The 18,250-nt window shown below is 43.5% G+C and overlaps 1 protein-coding gene across 1 annotated transcript in view; it reads left to right on the top strand.

Annotated features, from left to right (window-relative positions):
* wwox (WW domain containing oxidoreductase) overlaps positions 1–18,250 on the top strand; it is a 130,492-nt gene that overhangs the window by 69,467 nt on the left and 42,775 nt on the right. The gene's annotated exons all lie outside the window — the stretch shown is intronic.

Genomic DNA, 18,250 nt, shown 5'->3' with positions numbered 1-18,250 from the left:
AACTTTTACTTGCCTGCATGAGCATTCAATTTCAAATGATGTAACCTCGAGACTGGACTACTGCAACGCTCTGTATGTGGGTATGGACCAGGCGTCAAGTAGACGCCTGCAGCTAGTCCAGAACGCAGCTGCGCGTCTTCTCACTGGCCACAAAAAGCGTGACCACATCACCCCAATTCTAGCCTCACTGCACTGGCTTCCAGTTCGGTTCAGAATTGATTTTAAACTCCTTTTATTTGTTTTTAAAGTACTAAATGGGCTGGCTCCGGCCTATATAGCCGAACTCCTCCATCGCTACAGTACACCCCAGCCAGAGCCTTAAGGTCGGCTGACCAGGTGCTGCTGGTAGTGCCCAAGACCAGGCTTAAAACCCGAGGTCACCGAGCCTTCGCAGCAGCTGGCCCCAGGCTCTGGAACACTCTGCCCCTCCATGTGAGGTCGGCCCAGACCCTAGGGGTTTTTAAATCTACACTAAAAACTCACTTCTTCTCTCTGGCCTTCTAGTCTGAGCGGAGCACGACTCCTGACATTTCCCTGTGTGTGATTTTTTATTTGTGCTGTTGTAATTGTTGTAAAGTGTTTTTATTGTAAAGTATTTTTATTGCTCGACCAAAAATCGTTTTAAAAATGTGCTATATAAATAAAACTTGATTTGATTTGAAAATGAATTATATTTTCATATTCAGTTCTTGTTCTTCAGTACGTATACATTACCCACTCATTATTGGGCATATTCTCTGTGTCCTGTATGGTTGTATTTGTATATTTATGTGTGAGACCAACATGAGGGGTCCCTACTGAGTGTTGGGGGAAGGGAGCTACAGAAGGTGGGATGGGTGGATTTTACATGGGTGCAGATATGCAGAAGGGAGTGGCAGGCAGACAAGGGGGAAGTCAACGCACTCGTTCATGTAATTTAAATGCAATTATGCGTTCCCCCACCCTGTTTTCTCTACGGCTTACGGTGCTGAGGTGAATAACATGGGCGTATCTTCATCTGGTCCTGCCCAGGGAACTAGTGTTTCTGTCTGGGCTCTCGCCTCGACTCAAGTCACCTGCTCCTCGTATTATTGGACATTATTCCACTGGCAGAGCAGAAAGGAAGAGAGGAGGGGAACTTAAATAGCACACCTGAATGGAGGGTGTCATATAATCAATGCATACAGGCCTGCATTACAGGCTGTCACTGAGACTCCATCACACACCAGCAGCGAGGAGGAGGGAGAATGGGATATTAACTCTTGTGAAAGGAGGGATTGGTATCAGCAGCCTGAAATTAAATGGCTTGCTCTAGAGGAGATGAGGCCAGAAATGAGGCACCCGTCTGAGTTGGAGTTCGGCGTACGTGTTTTGCACAACATTTGCCTCTCTGCTCCAGATCTTTGCCCTCTGATCTGCTTTGTCTAACTTTATTTTACTGTCACTTGTCCGTCAATTCTCTCAGTGAGGCATTGATATGATCAGACACATTCTTTCCACTGTTTCCACACATCTGACATCTAGTTATAACTTCCTCTAACAGAACTTCTCTCAAGACGTTTTCAGTGTTTTTATGCCTGTGTTCGCATTCAACTGCTGTCGTCAGCAGACTGGAATCCCTCTGAGCCTTCCCTGTGCGTGCGTGTGTGTATGTTTGTGTTTTTTTAGCTGGTTTGGAAAATGCCGGACTGCATGTTTATGTGTGTGTGTGTGTGTGTGTGAGAGATGTTCAGCGGAATGCCCTTTGATACAGAGAGAGTTTTAGAAATGCAATTTCCTCCCTTTCTGTATATGGGTGTATTCATGTTGGGTTTATTAGAATATGAAAGTGTTGCGCCCAGGGTTAGCCTCTCCCTCTGTCCGCTCCCGCTCCCCCGCTCTCCCTTTCGCTCGTTCTTTGGCCTCCGCGGTCTCTCTGGCTGGCTCATGCATTAGAGATGAGGGGCTGGAGAGAAGAGGGAGACCAACAGCTTACACCAGGAAACTCGCCATTATAAACAGGATCAACACGCCTCGCATATCAGACACTTTGAAGTCTGTGTGTGTATGTGTGTGAGTGGGTAGGTGGGAGAGGAGTTAGGAATAGATGAGTGTGTGTTTTTGAGAACGTTATGCTCTTTTAAGAATATTGTCTTATATCTTACTTCTGGGTTTGAACCAGACTTTCCTCTCAGCAGGACACTGTGGTGCTCGGAGCATTACACCGAGAACCACAAACCCAAACCACATGCAGCCATCATCATCATCATCATCATCATGATCACTGCCATTATGATAATCAACACCTTGCCGTGAATATGAGATTATAGGATGACATAATGAAAGGGAAAGAGTGCAGGGTTGTTGCTGTGTAGAGCTGTGACAAGTCCCATGTCTGTAAGGGCTTGTGTCTTATTCAAATACAAGTTCTTTCTTCTGGCTCTTTCCCCTCCGCCTGTCTCTCTCTTTGCTCACTCACTTTATGAAACTTTTCTATGTCCTCCCTGTTCATTGAGCGGTTTGATAATGACAGGGGAAGAGTTGAGTCTCTGTTCTTGGTAGGTGCTTCAGACAGAGGGGCTGCTTGTTTGGGGTCTTACCCCAGAGAGGAGAGGGGGAGAGTAGACACATAAAGGCAGGGTCCCCCCCATGGGGCCGGCTCTCTGTTCTCAGGCTGGATGAGGTCAGCTCTGAGGTGATCAGCTCCGTGGCACAGGCTCGATCTGTAAGACACAACATCTTCTCTCCCTGACTGTTTCCCCTCAGTCTTTCCTTTAGTTTTTACATGATTTGACTATGTTATTACTGTAAAGTCTGATGTCCCAAACTGATCTGCAGGAGACAAATCAAGGACAATCAAATATGTCTTTTAAATGATAATCTTTTTCCTATTTAGGTCCTTTTTGTGTGCCATCTCAAGATACACTTAATAATCGCGCAGAGGCTTTGGTTAACAAATAATTGATTTGCTTTCAGGTCAATCACAAGACGAGCATTTTAACTTGAATGGATTTTGTTATGTAGAGAAGCATCAGATGTTCCTCTCTGAAACACCGGCAATATATAAAGCACTGCACAATATTAGACAATGTATTATAGGAGATGATTATTGAACAGACATGATACAGGCAATTTTTTTTTAATCCAGAGCAAAACACATCCAGATAAAAGTTGTACACATTTAAAAATGCCGTGAAGGGAACAGTGCTGCTGTACTAAAATAAAATATTAAATTCTCATTATTTAATAACCTTGATTGGGAAAGGGCCAGAAAAACGCAAGATGTTGTCATTTTTAACAAACAACCACTGCTAAGGAGACTTACAGTAGCAGCCTGAGTCAATTAGCACGGATAAAGACATATAATGGAGAGGGACATCAGCAGTTCTGTTTTTACCGGGCTGCATTAGGTGTCTGCATGGGTCAGCACTAACAGTCTGTGCAGGCAGAACCTTAACAACTGGGCTGGTGACAACATTTTATAAACATTTATTAATTCTGCTTTTCAGTGTGGTTCACATTGTCTGCTACTGTTTTCATTGACCATGTGTTTTTATTTAATTTTATTATCATCACATGCTGCAGATAGTTACATTCAGTTTGTCCATTCATCTACAGTGACTTCCACCTTTTAGATTCACTTTTCTTTTCTGAACGCTGACCCCTCTCTCTCAGTATGGGGTGGTCCCTCCAGCACCCGCCACACCACTGGCCAGGGGCTAATGTTCATGTGGCCCCCATCCAGCCAGGGGGATCCCTCTCTCCTCTGACCCCAGCATCCCCCATCCTTCACCTGGGTCAACCCGCAAAGGACAGGGCCTGGGAGAAGATTAATGGAACTCACTGCTAGAGTGTGTGTGTGTGTGTGTGTGCCTGTACAGTATATATGTGTGTGTGTTCGGGTGTCTGTGTGCATGAGAGAGCAAGAAAAAAAAAATAACTTTGAACTTATTCTAGGAATGGGAACAAAAGTTATTTACTCATGTACAGTAATGAGACAAATCTAGTTTTAATTTCACTTTTGTGAATTCATAATTTGATTAAAAGTGAATGTATTAATGTAATTTCCGTCTTCTCAGGTAACTACTATAACCCTTATTTAGCAGGTGAATATGCAGCCCCACGTGGCATAAACCCTGATTCTCTCTCCCTCTCTCTCCCTCCCTCCCTCTCTCTCTCCTCCTGTGTTTGAAGAGTGCTGTTTCAGCAAGGTCTTCTGTTCATTCTCAAGGTGTCCTCCGTGCCGGCTCTTTTCTGAAGGCCCTTTTAATGGATTGGCCTGATATACCTTCCAAATGGAGCACTTTGAGCGTTAATTCGCTTTCTGATAAAGATCCCCCCTTTTTACCTTCCCTTTCTATAAGTCTTCTCCCCGATATGAAGTACACAAGGAAGGGCAGATGAGCACAAAATCCTCTCTCTGTGTCAGGCCGGGTGGGAAAATGGACTGGGGTGAAAAAGAATCAATTGGATCCCCATTCATGTGTTAGTGGGGTGGAATGAGGAGAGTGTATTGTGGAGAATGGCTGGAGGTTGTCTCTCTGCCCCCCCCCCCACCCTTTCTGCCTCCACAGACTGGCCCAGTGTCTGGGGGGGAAATTGGAGCCTTTCTGTCGGCTTTGTGGCGACAGCAGGGGTTATCGCTGGGATCTGGCCATTGGCAGGTATAGCTGTCAAAGCTGTCACTACCTCTGAACTCAGGAGCATGCCATGCACACACACACACACACACACACACACACACACACACACACACACACACACACACACACACACACACACACACACACACACACACACACACACACACACACACACACACACACACACACACACAACACACACACAGCATGCTTAGCCCCCACCAATACACAAACAAGCTAAAACATGCACGCACAGACATGCAAACAGCATCAAAATTATGGAAGTATGCTATATAAGATAAGCGGTACATTTTTGGACAACCCATTACCGCTCCAAAGCTCATTCAATCTGTTAACCCTCAGCGTGCCGGAGTCCCACGCTGCATTTTGGCTTTTCCTGAAAGAGCACAATGGAGGTGGTTTGACCTGTTTGCCCACTCAAGTGTGACATTATTGTGCCGTATTTGCAGCCGGACTCGAAAACTTATTTTTGCTCAAACTACAAATTAAACATCATGTCTCTACACAAGTGCTTACATGGTCAGATTCTTATGAATAACTTCCCACCCGCCTTCATTACCCGTCTCTGCAGGAAAGTACTTTATGTCTACTGGCCCTCTGATGCAATGTGGTGAGCTAGAAGCCTCTGACTCTTCAAACAGTTTCTCTTGCGCTCAATTATTTATTTATTTGTTTCTGTCATTGACTGAGCAGGGGCAGTGCTCTGAGCAGTTTGTGTTTCTTTGTTCATCACTGGAAATACAGGGTTGGAGTAAAGAGCTTTTCTTGTCGTCTTGGTTGATAGTTTATTTGTTTGATCAGTGTGCTATATTGTGTTTTCAGCATGTGTGTGTGCGAGTGAGGGGGAGCGAGTGAGCTGATTGCAGCTCTCCCACCCAGAGAGAAAGCGAGAGAGTACATTCATGTTTACAGTGTTGTCCCAGTGGATGAGGGCCCCTGCGGTTCAGCCCAATTATGAGCGGAGAAATTCAAGCAGCCCAAAACATATGCACATCTTGGCTCTGGAGAGGACGAGAAAGAGAGTGGAGGGAGAGGGCAAGACAGTGCAGAGCGCAGGACCCAGTGGGCTCTCGACTACGACCATTTGGCAAACACACTAATTAATACGCTCTCTTTTTTCTTACACACACACACACACACACACACGCGCACACGCACACGCACACACACGTCACATTTTACAGCGGGCTGACTTAATTCAAATAATTCCTCTTCCATTCATTCCATCATTAAGTGCGCTTTGACTTCTTCATTATCATATTTGCTCTCTGTCACACACACCAGCATTAGTCTCGTTTGTGCGAGGAGTGGATTCTGTCTTCTCCCCCCTCCTCCCCCTTCTGCGCGGCTCGGTCCTCCCCTCCCTCCCCTCAGCGGGACAGTGAGAGACAGAGACAGAGAGCTAATCCAACAGCATGTTTGATGCATTTTTAAACAGCTCTGGACTTTTTCAAGTTTCCAGCCAACAGAAGATCTCATCTGCTATAATTTAATCAGCGGGTGAAATCACACTGCATATTTAAGCAACATTAAATATCTCCAGTTCTCCCTCTCTAGCCACTTATTAACGAGAACAGATATTTCCTGCGTATTTCCCCCCATTTACACCCTTTCATCTGGCACTTAAAAGAGGCAGTGATTTGTCAAGTAATTACCATCTCTTTTTGGAAAGAGAGAATGTTCAAGTGCTTTTAGGAGAGTCGTGGTTGTTCTGGCCCACTGGGAGGGTGGAAAGCTGTAGAAGGACTTTAAAAGCACCATGTGTGCTTCGGTCAGAAAGCAGCTTTCACACACTATGTCTGTTTAAAGTATTACACAGTCAAATCATAATGTAAATCTAATGTTATTTATTCCCCATTAAATGATCCGTGTGTGGAATCGCAGTAGTTATCTGATGATTTGTAAACGGCAAGTCTATCTTTTAGTGGATTCTCATGTTTGTGTGTGCATGCGTGTGTGTTTGCAGAAGGCTTTTGTTGGGAAGGCTTTCCTATTTTGCCCATCACAGCTTTTTCTGTAACATAAATATAAAAAATGAATATTTATCAGCGGTCCAGGGCTGTGTGCTGTGGGATAGGGAGAGTGGGAGAGTAGGCTGTCTGTGTGGATGAGGGGAAGACCAGGGGAATTGATTTTTGACCAAATGTGTTTTGGATTTAATTCAGCTGCTGCATTTTTCTCCGTGGCTCTATTTGCATAGAAATCATTTGAGGTGAGTGAATTTTAGAGGACAGCCAAGTTGTAAGATGCTACAGCCCTCCTTTGTGCGTCCGAGATTGAGTGTGTATGTTTGTGTGTGTCTTTCTACAATACATGCATGTGTCTTAAGTTTGTATTCGCATGAATGTGTGCTGTGTGCTGTGGGCTCTAACCTGTGCTGCCCATGTGAAGGCAGCACTCTGCGCAAGGCTCTGACTCTCTCCACACACACAAACGCAGACTAATGCACACACACACACACACACAGATCAGATCCTCACAGTTCCCTTGTACACTCAGCTCTGGAGCGGAGCTTTCTGATGACAGTCAATAGCCCAGACAACAGAGCTCTGTCAATATTTAGACAGCACTATAGTGTTGTAAAATGAACCAATACACAACGGATGAGGCTCCTCACTGGATTAATGATGCCTGACTGACTGGCTGCTGCAGACGCAAGTGGAGATGAAGATGTTATTTACCCCTCTCTCTCTCTCTTTCTTCCCCACTGTCTCTCTGTGTTGCTCCCCTCTCTCTCCCTCTCTTTCACACCTTCCTTCATTTGGAAGCTGCTCTTGTGTAGTTTTGCGCTGATCAATAAGTCTATGTTCAGTTAAAGAGGAATCTGATTCCAATAGAATAACACTGGGCTTTGTTCACTTCGCATTTGTGCCTCTCTCGACACTGTCTCAGCCTCACAGGAGTGCTGTTTGTACAGTAATACACTGCTGAGGCTTGTAGTAGTGCTGCTTTGGATCACGGCTGAGATGTGTGATGAAAATCTGATCATGATACCAAAGTCTCTTCAACCCAAATCACAAGGAAAACAGTTAAAATAATTTGTATTACCATGCCTCCGTCACCTCAGAGTCACTCTTTGGTTTGTGTCCCCCCTTTTGCTCTGGTGACGCCACATCGGCCCTTGTGTGACTTCTTCCAAATGGACATTAGAATCACCGCGCTGCCATTGACTGTAATGGAATGTGACGATTAGCGCTCTCGTCGCTAGCCTAATGGGCTCGACTCTTCTGTTGGGGCCTGTGTAAGGTGCATTGTGGGATAGCCTAAATGATGGCTGGTGTAGAGCGGATGGGTGTGAAGATGGGGGCTAAGCGCCTCTCTTCTCCTTTTTAAAGTCTCCTGTCTTCCTCTTCATTTCTCATGGAGGAGCACAGACTGTTAGAGAGCAAAAAAAAAGCCTGTGTTTCGAAATGTCAACTCCTTCTGGTGGCCGGTGGGATTGTGCTCTAACTGGTGTCTCCGAGAGGCAGAGAGCAGTAAAATATAGCCCCGAGAGGGACTCGTAAGCACAGCTCTACACAGACAAAAAAATGTCCTGGAGTGATAGGAACAGTGTCGTCTCCATCTGTTCATAAATGCATCAGAGAGGGGAAAAGGTTAAGAGAACAGGAGGGGGATTGTGTCAAATGTCGTGTTTTGGAAAAAAAGCCCTTTACCTGAACTTTGGAGGATGTTATGACTGGAAGCTCTTTAATTCCTCCTTCTGTGTCTTATTTATACACTGACAAATCCCTGTCTACTTCAAATCAATTGAATTCAGAACAATAGTAACATAGCTGGTTTGTGCACGTCTCCCCAAAGTCATGCAGTTCTTTGATTGCCTCTTTGGTTTGGCTTCAGCGCCTCTTGACAGTGGTGGTTAGGCCCCGGCCTCACCACTATCTTCCAGCTCCATACACCAGCTCCACTGGAACAGATTAAATGAACACAATGATTCTTTAATCAGATAACCCACGCTCCGAATAGATTAACCTTCCTAACGCAGGTCCCTCTCTCTTCGTCTCCTCTCCTCCTTCCTACTCAACCCGAGAGAATGGAGGTCTACAAACTTTAATCTTCATTACCTGCTTTGATTTCTCTGCTAAAGGAAGAAATGCATAATTTACATCCTTTGAAGTAGCTCCACTATTACTGACAACATGTTACCTTTAATCTTAAGAGCCCCGGAACATTAAATATTTAGTCATTTACCGAACAAAGGAGGACCGAGGCGATGCCTTCCTACCTCTTTGACTTTCACTGTCATGTGCACTCAATGTCCCCAGTAAGAAGCAATTAATTTTTGGGGAAGAAACAGCTTTTACTGAAGTGCAGGTAACTTTAAGTTGTTTTTACACTTTTACCTTTTTATTTCATCCTGCTGAAAAGAGAGAGCTTTAAAGTAAAGTGCTTCCGTTAGCAGAACAGGGTATGGGTGACCGGAAGGCTAACAAGTTACTGTCTGTCTTTCATGTCTGTTTGATTTGTCACTTTTAGGCCCATCCTGTTCTGTCTTCTCTCTCCTTTCAACAAAGCTGGATTTAGTAGTAATACCTTTGATCTGTGAGGATAATTCATTTGATCTCTGATTATCCTGTAAAGATACACAGAAAAATGATGCAACTGTGCCTCCTGTGCAAATGTTTGTTGTTATAGGCTACATCAACACTCTACATTTGACTTGTTTTCTGTTTCACCTTTTCAAACCCTGAGTCTATGCGACTCTGTCTAACTTGTAGCCACTGTTGTTTCTCTTCTATAGTATCAACTGCAACCAACCAACCAACTGCAGAGTAGACTATTTGCTTATCGTTGCACCGGCAAACACATGGCCAGTGTACATTCATTGTCATCCGACATGCCTTTTCTGACGTGTAGTTTGCAAGAAGATTTCTGTAACATTTCTATAACGCTTGTGTGCAAGATTGTTTTTGCTTCAAACTGATATCTTTGGATGTTGCACGCTAAGAATGTTTGTGTGCTTGTATCAACATGACAGCTGGTGTGTGGATGCAAACACATCTGGATGATTGTTCAAAATGTTCCCTACAAACACACCTGTACGCCCTACTTGGGTGTCATCCATCGAGTGTATTTATATCTCTATGTGCTTTTCCTCACTGAGTTAGTAGAAAGGTTTTTTATTTTTTATCACCAACAAAACAATGATGCAAACTTAAAAAGAAGTTCTATTTATTTTGCTTTGTGTCTTTCCTGTGTATTTTGGTAGTGACAAACAGTGTGCAGCCTTTAGGGTGAGTTTAAACATCCATTTATTAGGGACAAAATGGAATAGAGTACTCTTCAACAACCTCCTTGTCTTTGTTATTCTTTACACTTAGTGAATGCTGGATGCTTTAATAGCCCTCCTCATCCTTCAACTGTGGAACGGAGCGACTGCACTAGCACTTTGTTTTCTAATTCTTCGTTGGTCTCTCTGAAGGAAAATTAGACAATTACCCAGACTCATAATGTTGTTCCACCCTCCAACTCCTCCCCTCCCCCCTCCCTCTTTCCTCATCTCCTCCCCCTCTCCGCCTTTTATGATTAATTACTCTGTGAACATCATATGCCGGTTGAACAGAAACATAAGTGTGGGACTATGTAATTGTGTGTCTCTGTTAATGAGTGTTGATACATGCTCAAAGTAGTTGCTCAATCCCTCTCTGTTGTTTTTCTCCCTCCCTCCTGCACCAGCATTCACAAAACGTGTGTATTCTCAAGTATGCATCCACACAAAGGCGCACACACACATGCCTGGGGTATAGATTACCATAGTAATAGCCGCTGAGTAGCTCAGAGCTGGTGACTGATGGTCTTATGGAGCACCTCTGTCTGCCACTTGGTCAGTGAAATGAATATCCACTCCAGTCTAAGCTAGACTCCGTGTCCTGAAGTTGCGGGCAAGAATCATAGAGCTGTAGCCCAAGGCTAAGATCTACCTAACTTCCCCTCTGAGCCCTGAGCTCCAGCACGCACTGGAGACACTGCTGAGACTACAGTCATAAAGATAGAGGCTCTCTCTCTCACTGTCTTTCTGTCTTAGCTTCCCTTGCATGCTAGCTCCTTCAAACATCTCCATGAGGGCCTGCAGGAATAGGAATGCTCTATTGATCAGAATAAACAGCGGAATAATCTTTAGTAATCAGCCCCCGGCCCCGGCTTTATTAACAATTGATGTGGTCGGAGTGGAGATCAAGAGAAGTGCGGCTAAGACGGACTACTGTATGTTTATGTGTATAGTTGTATGGTGAACAAGATGGTGTGTGGTTTGTGTGCGAGTGTGTGTGGTTTTTTTCTTTTGCGTGTATGTTTTTCTTTTGTGTGCGTACTGATTTGTGTTTGTCTTGACAATTCAGTCATCCAGTCCATCTCCATCTATATAGGGCCTTGTCTCTGGGCCCCATGCATTATTAAACATGTGCTCTTCTGGAGCTGGCCCTGCACTCTGTGCCTTTTGATTTACAGAATGCACACACATTCTCACATGGAAACCTATAGTCTAAAGTACATGTGCACACTTTCTAAGGCATCAACATTCAGATCAACGGCAAAACTGCAGAAATAAGGCTGAACACTTATGGGAGCATCTGAAAGACCCGTCCCTTGCCTTTCTCTCTCCTTAGCATTGTACTTGAACTTGACATATCACCAACTCATTTTTCAGTATCAAGTCTTTTGTCTATTTTGCTCATAGCACATCACACTTGGTCTCGCTGTTAAGTGTGTCTGTGTGTTTGTGTGCGGGCCCGTGTGCAACCACCCCTGGGCAGGGCATTTTTCTCCTTTCAATACGACATTGATTTCCTGTATGACTTCATCAGACTAATACCCGCTTTGCCTCCTTCTACACTTGCACTCACTCTCTCTCTGAAACACACACACACAAACACACACATGCCCATAATGCCAGAGTTTCCTCCCAGCAATCAGTCAAGGCAGCTTGTCTTTGGATCAATGGCCTCTATGAGCAGACTTCAACACTGGAAATGGAAAATGGACCATTCAGAAAAGCTGAACATATAACATAATGAGCAGTTAGGCCTGTCACTCCAGAGAGAGCGCAGAGGATAAAACTTGACACATCTGGATTTTCTACTTGCATTATATGTATCCTCATGAGACATTATCTGTATTGCTATATTCTGTTTGTAATCTCCCTGCATGATTTTAAAAAAGCCTACATAATCTCTGCAAATATTTCACTGCAAAGACCTTTAACAAGACAGACTCCCCCCAAAATAACTTATGACTACACGGAGCTATAAAGCATTGAAGGGGGTTGGGAGGAAAATGAACTCACTATAAACCTTTGTTTTACCAAGCCAATACTAAAGGAAATATGGTCACCAGATCAAGGCTTTTTTGCGCTGTTTAAAAAACCTCAAGTCTGTTTATAAACCCCACAAACACATAACCAAATGCACACATGTACCTACAGCCAGTATACTCCCTACTTTGATAGTACAGCCCATGCTCTCTGATAATACACTCTGTGATCCATATCAGCAGTACATGAAGTGTCAGAGAGAGAAAGCTAGCTATCCTTATGCTAACATGCAGATTAGAGCCCTGCTCACTACATGTAATTGAAGTAGGAAGCTTATCGGGGAGTAAATGGAGAATATAACTTCCCCAATATTGCAGGATGTTATGAATAGAATGGATATCTTTTCAGATGGTTGAAACGCATGGCAGGGGCATGCAGGAATATATGGAGTACATGCCAGGGTAGATACAGTAAGTGTGTGTGCTTGAGTGTGTATTACATGACAGCGATATAAGGAATATTGTGGGAGAACTCAGGAGGGGGGACCAGGCAGTGTCAGGTGTCAGTAGTTATGAAAGAATAGGATATCTGGTATTTTCGGCTCCGCAGGGCTCAGATTGACATGACACAGTGTCATGGTGGTACCACAATGTTTGTTTTAAGCTTTCACATTATTATAGAGGGAACACTTGTAGGATCACACACATGTGGATCACCCCTTCAGGAATAATCCACATTTCTCTGTTTGTACACAGTTCTTAGATGGTTTTTTTCTTGTATCAACCTTCTTTGTGTGATTTGGAAAACCCAGACTTTAAAAAATAGTTTGGTGGAAAATAGCACAATCCAAATATAATATTTAAGTTTAAAAGTAAAAAGAAACTACATAAAAACTGAAATATTGGCCATGATTGTGGATTAATCTAAAACAATATGTGAACATGTTCAACAGCAATGGTGGGTAAAATGTTGTGACCAGTAGTCAAAATGTACAAAAATATGAGAAGAACATCCTGGTTGACTTTAGAAGTTACGGCATTTTCAGTGTTGAGATCAAAAATATGAATAAAGTTGTGTTTCTTACCAATACAAATATATTCTGTTCAACTGCCTGTGTGCTGACACAGAATTATTTATCAATATTTGTTGTTGTTTTGTTTCTTGTTGTTCAGATAAATCTGACCCATTTCTGTTACTGTATACTCTTTGACCTGCGGTGCAGTGTGTACATCAGCCCTTTATGACGCTGCCGGTGTTTCTGGCTATAAGTTCAGGTTGTAAAAGTTTATCCCCTTTATGTACTTTAACAGCCTTTAATATCAGCTCATAAACTAGCACCAAACAGGTCATGGAGGCACTCTCTGCCTCCGATAGATAACACACACTGATGATGCTCTGCCAATTAAGGGCACATTTCAAACACTCGACTGGGAGAGGAGGGGGGGGGGGGTGTTGTGTGTGGGTTTGTAAACATGTGAACACTTGAATGTGAGCATTGGCAACAAAAACACAGAATCATATAAGGACTTTTCCTCTGAGCTGAAATAACTGTGTGTGTTAGTGTGTAAATGTGTGTGCAAGACGAGACGGTGTGTATGTGTGTGTCCCAGCAGAGTGTAATCTCTGCCGTCTCTGTCTCCTGCCTGGCTGTGACGCAGAGGGAGGATGTGATGGAAATCTCCCTCTATTTAAATCCACCGCTGGCACATCAAAGCTCACTGCTACTGGAATAACAGAAATAATTAGACACAAATGCCTCATTTACATAAAATGTTAATTAATTCTCTCTCTTTTAGCCCATACGGCTGAGATGGCCCTGTGTGCCGCGTAACTCTGTGATCTGTGTGTGTGGAGACTGAAGTGCATTTAGTTTGGTCAGTTATGAATGAGGAGCCAGGGGCTTTCACTGAGGCTTCACACCGCCTCTTCTATCTCTTCCTCTCTGTCTGTGTCAAGGCCATGTGTGTGAACACTGTTGGACTGCCTACACGCTTCATCTGACTAATGGGCCTCTTTCTATTTGTCCCAGTCCAAAAATATCTGATTGGGATCCCCCTTTTGACTGAGCCTCTTCCTCTTATGGAGACAAGCTCTTCACAATTATTAAACAAACACTAACTAACTCTGCAGATTAAACTCTCTGTTTGTGGGTTATTTACTTACCTTAATAATTGTGTTCTAATAAGTGTTTTTCTATACTTTCAATGCATTCTCACTTTGTGATTTGTGCTAACGTACTGTTCATCAGTCCTTTTTATATATTACTTTCATATTGTGTGATTTTTTTTTTTTTATTGGGAAGCACTTTGTGACCTTCTGATCACGAAATAGACCATCAATTGATCTTACTTAAATCTGTATGTAATATGTATAAACGTCTAACACTAAATCCACATCAATCTACTTATTCTAAAATGCAACAACACTTTGCTACAGCATAAAGTGATCAGTTCTTCTGATGGTTGCAGTTTTGCTTCGACATTACAGTTTGAAAAGTCAAATCAGCGTCTGTCTCTGCAGTACTTAATAGATTTCAGTCTGTCTGTAGAGGTGACCTTTCCCTCCTCCTTTCATCTCTGTCTGCTTAACCTGAGACAACACTCTGACTGGAGAGTACAGTTGAGCCTGATTATAACAAGCACTTAAATCTGCTTCTGCACACCCCCTAACACCAGGGTTTTATTAGAACAAGCATTTACATCAGCCTCCACACTGGCTTTATTAGATCTAAGACCTCTTACATCATTCAAGATACGTGCTCATGCACAAGAGTCTCCTCCCGCTCGTCTCTACCAGGTCAGGGTGTATCACTGCCTGTCGTTTTGTTTGAAGAATCAGTTCCAGAGATGCCGTGAAAAATTAGTAGATGAAGCAGAATATGCAAATATAAGAATGGATAAAACAGATAATTCTAACAAAATGTATATATTGTAATAAGTAGACTCTTATATAGATGTTTGCACACATTCCTTTAACTCTTCAGCACTTCATTGCCACTCCCCTTTTACTTTCTCTCTCATCTTTTCTCTTTTAACTGATGTAATTGTTTCCACCATGAGGGGTTTTTCACGTGTTTGCTGGGATAAATATATATTTTTATTCCATTACAGAGCATGTCCGACATTTATAAGCTATATTTCTAAGAAAATGTGAAATTTTTCTATCTCTCAACCTTTTTTAAAGTGCTCTATCTGTACTTCTATTCAGAATATAGACATTGTATTTTGTGAAACCGCCCTCTCTTACTCCTAAAGCTGAGTCTCTCAGCAGTTCACTCTGACTCTCCAGCAGCTCTATCGACTGGCTCTCTGCTCCTCCGGCCCGGTCTCGGCTGCTCCTTTCATTTACACAGCCTGCGCTCAGCGGCCCTGCTCCGGGGAGAGCCGCTGAAACAAGACTTCATCAATTCCAGATGAAACACCAACATTTCCTCCCATTACACCAAAGCACCGCTCCCGCTCGCTCTCCGCGATCTCTCACTGCTCTGCTCTCGGTGTGTGTAATGAGGAATGGGACTGTGTGGGAGCGTGTGTGTGTACGTTTTGTGTGTAATGAGGAATGGGAGTGTGTGAGTGTATGGTGGAGGCAGGCAGTGCTGAGGGGATTGGTTCAGGGAGCAGGTGTGCTTGTTTGATGTCTTCAGAGAGAGGGAGAGGGAGGGAGAGAGACAGAGAGGGAGAGCGAGAGAGGGAGAGCGAGAGAGCGAGCGAGAGAGCGAGCGAGCGAGAGAAAGAGCGAGAGAGAGAGAGAGAGAGAGAGAGAGAGAGAGACTCCTCAAACCCCATTTCTCTCTCCCCTCCTGCATTAAGAGAGGACTCCTTTTCCCCTCTCTCTCTCTCTCTTTCTGTCTCAAGGCATTTAAAAACTCAAACTGGTAATCAAATTCATCAGATCTGCTTTATTGCCATTACCATTAACAGGTTTACAATGTAAATGTAGGGTTTCCTGTCGTGAACATAAAACATTGAGCTCCATCGACAAAGTAAAGAAAAGAGATCTTGAAACCTTTACAGTTATAATCAATTAGTTAGTAGATGAAACCACATCAACTATACGTGTTACCTATATTGCATGTGCTGTGTGAAACTGTTGAAGAGAGAAATCTGATGATGAGAGTGAAGCAAATTGGAATTACAGACCAGTTTGATTTCTTCATACTGTAGTGTAATAACATAGAGATCAAAAGATACATTCAAAAAGAGGGAGGCCGTTTTTTGAAAGAACTCAGTTATTATTATTTTTTCCCATCAATGCTATATTGACTTCTTAGTTGTTTTTCTGTCATTGGTCTAAAGTAGCAGGAAGTGATTCTCGGTACCACTTGTTGACTCATTGGCCGGTCTGTGGTCCCTCAGTTTATGATGTTCTCAGTTTCAGGTCACTCACGGTTCCCAGATCATCTAACTCTTGGGATTGTCTGTACAGTGTTACATAGAAATGGAGATAGCAGAGCTACTCCCTTCTTCCTTAATCACATCTGTTGTACTCTTGATAATGCCTTTGACATGTTTTCTTATTCTTCTGATCTGGAACCAGTCAACCCTGCTGCCACAAGACCCGAGCAAGGCGGGGGGGGGGGGGGGTCGGGGTCTTCATTTCACATCAACACACTCTTCTCTCTCTGTGCATCAACTAACTGACTACTATATGCCTAACTGCTCATGACCTGAGTGTTGCTGAAAAGTGAAGCAACAAACATGGCTCGGCCACAGGAAGGGGAGGATGTGATGGAGAAGGGAATACTGATACTGGGTGGAGAAGGGGCATCTGGGGGAAGGGGAGAGTTGGGCTTCTTGTTTGTTTAATATCTTTATCTTAATCTCTGCCCTCGGGACACAAAGGCGAATTCATCCGGAAAACTGGATTATCTCACTTAGATGAGCCGAACACACACAGGGCTGCGCTGTGTGTAAGCGAGTGTGTCGCTGTGTGAGAGGGAAAGAGATGTATGAGGGTGAGTGGTTTTTATTTCGAGGTTACATGTATCCTGTTTACTTTAAGTCCCCAGACTTTCACACTTGAGGTTATTAAATGCTACAGGCTTATCCAGCTCCCGATTTGATTGTAGTTTTTTATTTTTTGTATCAATCAAACAGCAACGACCACACATGTAATGAATGAGGTGAACACTCATCAACTAACTCCATTAAAACAGAGATGAGCTGCGTCTAGATCTCTGTGATTCAGAGAAGCAGGTGACCGTTCGTTCAGGTCATCTTTGAAATAATTAATCAGAGCAGAATCACACAATTAGAAAAGAAAGAAAAACTTTATGAGTTTACAAATTGGCATAATAAGATACAATGGAGCACTTACTGCCCCCTCTTACCCAATTCACTTGAGGAAGCCCACCCTGCTTACGTCTATAAAATATTGCTTCAGACTGAGTACATACAGTATATGAGCTGTTGCTTTGCATCTTCTAGCCATAAGACGAGCTTCATCTTAACACTCTCACTCTCGCTTCAAACTTTTGTTCTATTCCTTCAGAATCAAAATCCAGCTCAATGGCTTTAAGTGGTGACATACCTGTAATTGTTATATGATCCTTAACGTATGTCAACCCATTTTTCTCTCATCAATTTCTCACAAATATTCCAACATGGACATCATCAAATTCCTATAATAGTCTAAGAGCATTGCATGTGTGGCCTGCGCTCTGCAGAGTAGAACTTGTTCACAGAGGGAGGCTGAGAAGTCCTTTCATGTACTGTAGGCTCCTCACTCATCCCTTAGTTATTAGCTTGTCCAAACTCACAAGGCACACAGCGCTGCAGCTCCTGTAGGATTACACTGAGCTTGACATTACATTCAATAGATGTGTGCTTTACATGGATATCTGTGTGTCCCCATGTGTGTTTAAGCACTAAATCATTCATATTTCCCCTTGCTTTCACTTTAATTGGCCCTCTTTCCACATTTGCCAGCATGCCACCCCCTAGCCCTTGTCCTTCCTATCTGCTGCCCCCCCCCTCACCACCCAGCTCTGCTCTCAACTTGACCCTAATTGATTGTAATGAGCACAAGCTCTTATACCCTCCTCCCAGTATCCCATCCGATCTGTCGTCTTCCTGTTCCGTTTAGTGTGTGTGTGTGTGTGTGTGTGTGTGTGTGTGTGTGTGTGTGTGTGTGTGTGTGTGTGTGTGTGTGTGTGTGTGTGTGTGTGTGTGTGTGTGTGTGTGTGTGTGTGTGTGTGTGTGTGTGTGGTGTGTGTGGTTGTGTGTGTGTGTGTGTGTGTGGTGTGTGTGTGTGGGGTGTGTGTGTGTGTGTGTGTGTGTGTGGTGTGTGTGTTAGCCCAGGGACATGCCACTAGTTTTATAAATGACTCAAGTATTGTCAAATTTAATATTGTGCCACTCTTTGGGAAACCTCTCAAAGG

Source organism: Trematomus bernacchii, unplaced genomic scaffold (genome assembly GCF_902827165.1).
Source record: "Trematomus bernacchii unplaced genomic scaffold, fTreBer1.1, whole genome shotgun sequence".
In the NCBI taxonomy this organism is placed as follows: domain Eukaryota; kingdom Metazoa; phylum Chordata; class Actinopteri; order Perciformes; family Nototheniidae; genus Trematomus; species Trematomus bernacchii.
Note: the sequence above shows the minus strand (reverse complement) of the source record. Positions and strands in the feature narration are given on the sequence as shown.